The following is a 6798-nucleotide window of genomic DNA, read 5'->3' as shown; positions in this document are numbered from 1 at the left end:
AATATTTATCTTATAACACACAAACTTTTTCAAAAATTATAAATTCTGTATAATCTTTTTTGCTATGCGATGAATAATTTCTAATACTCAATGACTATTTTTAAATTACATGATGAATTTTTTAAGAACACAAGATAAATGTTTTTAATAACAGATGGACTTTTTTAAATATATTATAAACTGTTATGAAGACTAGATTAACATTTTTGAGATACATGATGAATATTTTCTAAATTACCCAATGAGCTTTTTTCAAAATATATGGTAAAATTTTCATAAATGCATGAATGACTGTTTATGTAGATGTTGAACATTCTGAAACATACAATGAACATATTTTAAATATGTGAGTATTCTTTGAAGTACCGGCACATTTTTAAAATACACAGTGAAGACTGTGGAAAAAGTCAAGCTAAACTTGTTTTGTTATGTGATGAATATTTTTAATATATAATAAATGTTTTTAAATGCATGATGAACATTTAGAAATACAGAAGATAAAATATTTTTGATGCACGATTTACATTTTGCAGTACATGATGGATATTATTTAAATACACGTTGGATATTATTTAATTCATCATGAATATTTTTCAAATAATGTTCAACATTTAGCAATACCTGTGAATATTGATTAAATACATGATTAACTTTTTGTATGCACGATATTAAAATACGCGATGAACCTTTTTAAATACACAACAACAAAAATATTTTCCTTTTTTTCTCTTTGTTGTTTTGTATCTTTTTTTATTATATGTGTTTGTCCCATTTATGTTTTTGTTTAGTTTTTTCTTCTCCTTTTTATTTTCATTTTCCCATGCCTACGACACCTTATTTGGGATGAAATGTTGGGGAGGTGTTGTATTCCATGTACGAGATGGAGCTCGCCTTAAATTTTCACACACAAGCAACATGGAATCGAAGTAGTAAAGGTGATCCAAAAATAACCAGTGGACAGCAAACCGGTATAACCGGCAACCACAACCTAAAAATAGCAAATGAGCATGCATGCCATGAGCATAGCGAATAATTAAACCGAACACTTGTCCCCCCTGAACCGATGTGTATTTAAGGTTGGGCTCTGAAGCTCCTGGCCTGAAAAGGATCAAGGATCGAGAAGGATTCCACAGCCAAAATGGCGTTGAGGAACGTTGCGATGAGAGCCTTGTTGCTCCTGGCGGTGGTGAGCGTGGCATATGCCGCCAAAGGCAAGGAGAAGGAGGAGAGCGCAGATGGTCCGGCGGCGTCTGGTCCGGACGGGGAAGATGAGAGCCTTGTTGCTCCTGGCGGTGGTGAGCGTGGCATATGCCGCCAAAGGCAAGGAGAAGAAGAAGGAGAGCGCAGATGGTCCGGCGGCGTCTGGTCCGGCGGCATCTGGTCCGGGCGGGGAGTACGACATCACCAAGCTCGGCGCCAAGCCCGACGGCACAACGGACTGCACCGAGGTACGTACGTGCTGAAGGAGGGAGAATATAAGAATGATGATGGATCGATGGATCATGTGGTGGAGTGCATTGCAATTGCATGCGGGCGGTGGAGGAGGCATGGGCTTCGGCATGCGGTAGCACCGGGAACCCGACCATCATCATCCCCAAGGGTGATTTCCTGATTGGAGCTCTGAATTTCACGGGGCCATGCAAGGGCGACGGACTCACCATCAAGCTGGAAGGCAACCTGCTAGCTTCCAACGACCTGGCCAAGTTCAAGTCTAACTGGATCGAGATCATGCGCGTGAAGAAGCTCTCCATCACTGGCAAAGGCAACATCGACGGTCAGGGCAAGGCCGTCTGGACCAAAAACAGCTGCCAAAAGAACTACAACTGCAAGATATTGCCAAACGTACGTACGCGTGCATAACATTATATAGTAATAAATTATATATGCGTGCGTATATTTCTTTTACTATTATTGAAGAAATGCTGTTATATTCTTACGTACGTAAATGTGCATGCATGCATGCAGTCGCTGGTGCTGGACTTCTGCGACGACGCGCTCATCGAAGGCATCTCTATCATCAATTCCAAGTTCTTCCACATGAACATCTTCCAGTGCAAGGGCGTGACCGTCAAGGACGTGAAGGTGACCGCGCCCGGGGACAGCCCCAACACCGACGGCATCCATATGGGCGACTCGTCCAATGTCAGCATCATCGACACCACCATAGGCGTTGGCGACGACTGCATCTCCATGGGCCCCGGCACCACAAAAGTCAACTCAGCGGCGTGACCTGCGGCCCAGGCCATGGCATCAGCATTGGCAGCCTCGGGAGGTACAAGGACGAGAAGGACACGTGACTGACATCACCGTCAAGAACTGCGTGCTCAAGGGCTCCAGCAAAGGCCTCCGCATCAAGTCGTACGAGGACGCCAAGTCGCCCCTCGTAGCATCCAAGATCACCTACGAGAACGTCAAGATGGAGGACTCGGGCAACCCCATCATCATCGACCAGAAGTACTGCCCCAACAAACTCTGCACCTCCAAGGGCGACGCCGACAGGGTCACCGTCAAGGACGTTACGTTCAAAAACATCACCGGCACGTCCTCCACCCCCGAGGCCGACAGCCTGCTCTGCTCCGAGAAGAAGCCCTGCGAAGGCATCACAATGTCCGACGTCAAGATCGAGTACTCCGGCACGAACAACAAGACCATGGCTGTCTGCAGCCATGTCAAGGTCACCGCCACGGGAGTCGACAAGGCCAACACATGTGCGGCATGATTTCTTTTCTCCGTATTTCGAATGTACCAAGTGTTCTAATTTCTCTCTCTTTTTCATTTCTTTTTTCGCGATCCCGGCCGCTCGAGGAGATTATCTTTTTAGTTTCGGTTTTGTTAATTCTCATCTAAATGAGAATTAGTCATCTCACATCTAACTGCTAATCCTTTTGATACAGATTCTAAGATTTGTGAGTTTCTTTTAGCGCGTGCCCAAACGAACGCGTTTGATTCGCATGAGCAATTTCTGTGTGTTGTCTCGTTTCCTTTGATAAAATGGAACAGTCTATTTAACATCTGACTGAAATCTAATTGGCTTTCAGTCAATTTTTCCATCCAATAGAATTGTGACACCTATATGTCTCTTTGTTCTCTTGTATGTATATATGTATGCATGTATGTATGTTTATCGAAAAAGGGTTCCCCGCTTTGTATACAAAAGCAACCAACCGAGAGAGCCAAAGATAGGTGTTGGGGCAAAAGCAGCACAGTCACGTTCAAAAGAAATGAAAAAGAAAATACAAGAGAAACAAATGCCGACAATGGCGGATCGACAAAAAACGAAGAAGTCTTATGACCGCTGCATCCACCGGAGATCGCCCACCAAGCTCCGAGCCTCCGAAGAGCCGATACCAATCAACACCTCCAAGAAGGGACATGACGATGACGACGTTGCTGCCAAGGGTTTCCCCTGGCCGGTACGCGGTGAGGAGAGAGGAATGGTAGCCCCGAAGCCCTCCACGAAGGTCCGACGGCACCCTCATGCGCTACCGCGTCGGTGTCGGCCAAGCCAATATGGATTTCTCCCGATCCCAACCTCCACCTCAGGCACTCCGGAGCTCGCCACCAAACCGACCACCACCCTGCGCCAACCCGGTCAAGAAGCTTCCCATGCTATCTCACCACGGCACCATGAAGCATGGCCTGCACAATGAAGAAGAGGAGCCGGGACTAGGGCAACAGCACCATCGGCACACGGGAGGGCCCCACCTCCGCCGTCAACGACGGTACTTGACCGGACGCAATAGCAGGAACATACCAGGCCCGTAAAGTTCCTGCCTTCATGCTGCAGCCGGCATGCCGACGGCGTCGCCGCCCTTGTCAAAGTCGTTCCCCTGCCTCCCTATCACGGATGTTTCTTTTTTTGTAGTGCGAGCTGCAGAGCAAGCTAAACAGAAACAAATAGCTGCCACCAAACAAGCAGAGACAACCCTAGTTGTTGCAACACCTTCCACCATACCACCAGCTGCACGATTTACTCATTGATCAACTCAGCTAGCAGCACGTTCCCAAGCTCCCTTGCCACTTGACACTACTTCTGAAGCACTCTTGACACAAGAGGAGTTGGCAAGATTAGATGAACTTTGTGAGCTTCAATAGGAAGAAGGTAGTTGCTGGAGTCAAGTTACAGTTGCAAGCTTTTTTATATGTAGTTTCACAGTTTGATATACATTAACACTTCCTATGTTTGTTGTTGGAGTAGCACCTTGGCGCAAGTGGAAACAAACATCAGGGATAATGCTCGATAGGTTAACTAAATCTAGAGGAGGAAGAATGGAGATCTGATGACCCACAAGTATAGGGGATCTATCGTAGTCCTTTCGAAAGTAAGAGTGTCAAACCCAACGAGGAGCAGAAGGAAATGAAAAGCAGTTTTTAGTAAGGTATTCTTTGCAAGCACTGAAATTATTGGTAACAGATTGTTTTGTGATAAGGAAATTCGTAACGGGTAACAAGTAATAAAAGTAAACAAGGTGCACCAAGGTGGCCCAATCCTTTTTGTAGCAAAGGACAAGCATGGACAAACTCTTATATAAAGGAATGCGCTCCGAGGACACATGAGAATTATCGTCAAGCTAGTTTTCATCATGCTCATATGATTCATGTTCATTACTTTGATAATTTGATATGTGGGTGGACCGGTGCTTGGTTACTGCCCTTCCTTGGACAACCATCCCACTTATGATTAACCCCTTTTGCAAGTATCCGCAACTACAAAAGAAGTATTAAGGTAAACCTAACCATAACATGAAACATATGGATCCAAATCAGCCCCTTACGAAGCAGCGCATAAACTAGGGTTTAAGCTTCTGTCACTCTAGCAACCCATCATCTACTTATTACTTCCCAATGCCTTCCCCTAGGCCCAAACAATGGTGAAGTGTCATGTAGTCGACCTTCACATGACACCACTAGAGGAGAGACAACATACATCTCATCAAAATATCGAACGAATACCAAATTCACATGACTACTTATAGCAAGACTTCTCCCATGTCCTCCGCAACAAACGTATAAGTATTCACAAATCATATTCATGTTCATAATCAGAGGGGTATTAATATGCATAAAGGATCTGAACATATGATCTTCCACCAAATAAACCAACTAGCATCAACTACAAAGAGTAATCAACACTACTAGCAACCCACAGGTACCAATATGAGGTTTTGAGAGAAATATTGGATAGAAGAGATGAACTAGGGTTTGAGATGAGATGGTGCTGGTGAAGATGTTCATGGAGATTGACCCCCTCCCGATGAGAGGATCGATGGTGATGACAATGGTGATGATTTCCCCCTCCCGGAGGGATGTTTCCCCGACAGAACAGCTCCGCCGAAGCCCTAGATTGGTTTCGCCAAGGTTCCACCTCGAGACGGCGGCGCTTCATCCCGAAAGCTTCCTCCTTATTTTTTTCAGGGTGAAAGACTTCATATAGCAAAACATGGGCACCGGAGGCCTGCCAGGGGGCCCACGAGGCAGGGGGACGCTCCCAGGGGTGTAGGGCGCGCCCCCACCCTCGTGGACAGGGTGTGGCCCCCCTCTGGTGCTTTCTTCTCCCAATATTTTTAATATATTCCAAAACTGACTTTCATGGAGTTTTAAGACTTTTGGAGTTGTGCAGAATAGGTCTCTAATATTTGCTCCTTTTCCAGCCCAGAATTTCAGCTGCCGGCATTCTCCCTCTTCATGTAAACCTTGTAAAATAAGAGAGAAAAGGCATAAGTATTGTGACATAATGTATAATAACAGACAATAATGCAATAAATATCGATATAAAATCATGATGCAAAATGGACGTATCAACTCCCCCAAGCTTAGACCTCGCTTGTCCTCAAGCGGAAGCCGATATCGAAAAATATGTCCACATGTTTAGAGATATAGGTGTCGATAAAATAAAATATAGACATGAGGGCATCATGATCATTCTTATAACAGGAACACGCACACACACACACACACACACACACATATATATATATATATGTATATATATTGTCATATGATTTCTTATGCTAAAGTAACAATATATTCACAATGTCAAGTATGAATCAGAAACTTCATTGAAAACTAACAAACTATAATCTCAGTCATTGAAGCAATTGTCATTCATCATAACATCGGAAAGAGCCAATATAAGAGCTTTTCAGCAAGTCCACATACTCAACTATCATTTAGTCTTCCACAATTGCTAACACTCATGCAATACTTATGGGTTTGAAGCTTTAATCGGACACATAAAAAGATAGGGGCTTATAGTTTTGCCTCCCAACCTTTTACCTCAAGGGTAATGTCAACAATAATAGTTTATGAAAACCCACATCCAAATAGCTATATATATCAGGATCTTTCCAACACACAGTGCTTGCCAAAGGATAAAATGTAAAAAGGAAAGGTGAAGATCACCATGACTCTTGTATAAGGTATAGGACAAAAAATAAAAGATGGGCCCTTCGTAGAGGGAAGCAAAGGTTGTCATGTGTTTTTATGGTTGGATGCACAAAATCTTAATGCAAAAGAACGTCACTTTATATTGCCAATTGTGATATGTACCTTTATTATGAAGTCCATCGCTTTTATTTCTTCAACATAACAAGATCATATAAAGCTTATTTTCTCCACACTAATAGATCATACATATTTAGAGAGCAATTTTTATTGCTTGCAACGATGACAACTTACTTGAAGGATCTTACTCAATCCATAGGCAGATATGATGGACTCTCATGGCAAAACTGGGTTTAAGGATATTTTGAAGAACAAGTAGTATCTCTACTTGGTGCAAAGAATTTGGCTAGCATG

The 6798-nt window shown here is 43.6% G+C and overlaps 1 pseudogene; it reads left to right on the top strand.

Annotated features, from left to right (window-relative positions):
- The first annotated feature begins 1110 nt into the window (after nt 1-1110).
- LOC125530129 lies at nt 1111-2719 on the top strand (annotated as a pseudogene).
- Nucleotides 2720-6798: the final 4079 nt, after the last annotated feature.

This window comes from Triticum urartu, unplaced genomic scaffold, assembly GCF_003073215.2.
Source record: "Triticum urartu cultivar G1812 unplaced genomic scaffold, Tu2.1 TuUngrouped_contig_6093, whole genome shotgun sequence".
Lineage (NCBI taxonomy): Eukaryota > Viridiplantae > Streptophyta > Magnoliopsida > Poales > Poaceae > Triticum > Triticum urartu.
Note: the sequence above shows the minus strand (reverse complement) of the source record. Positions and strands in the feature narration are given on the sequence as shown.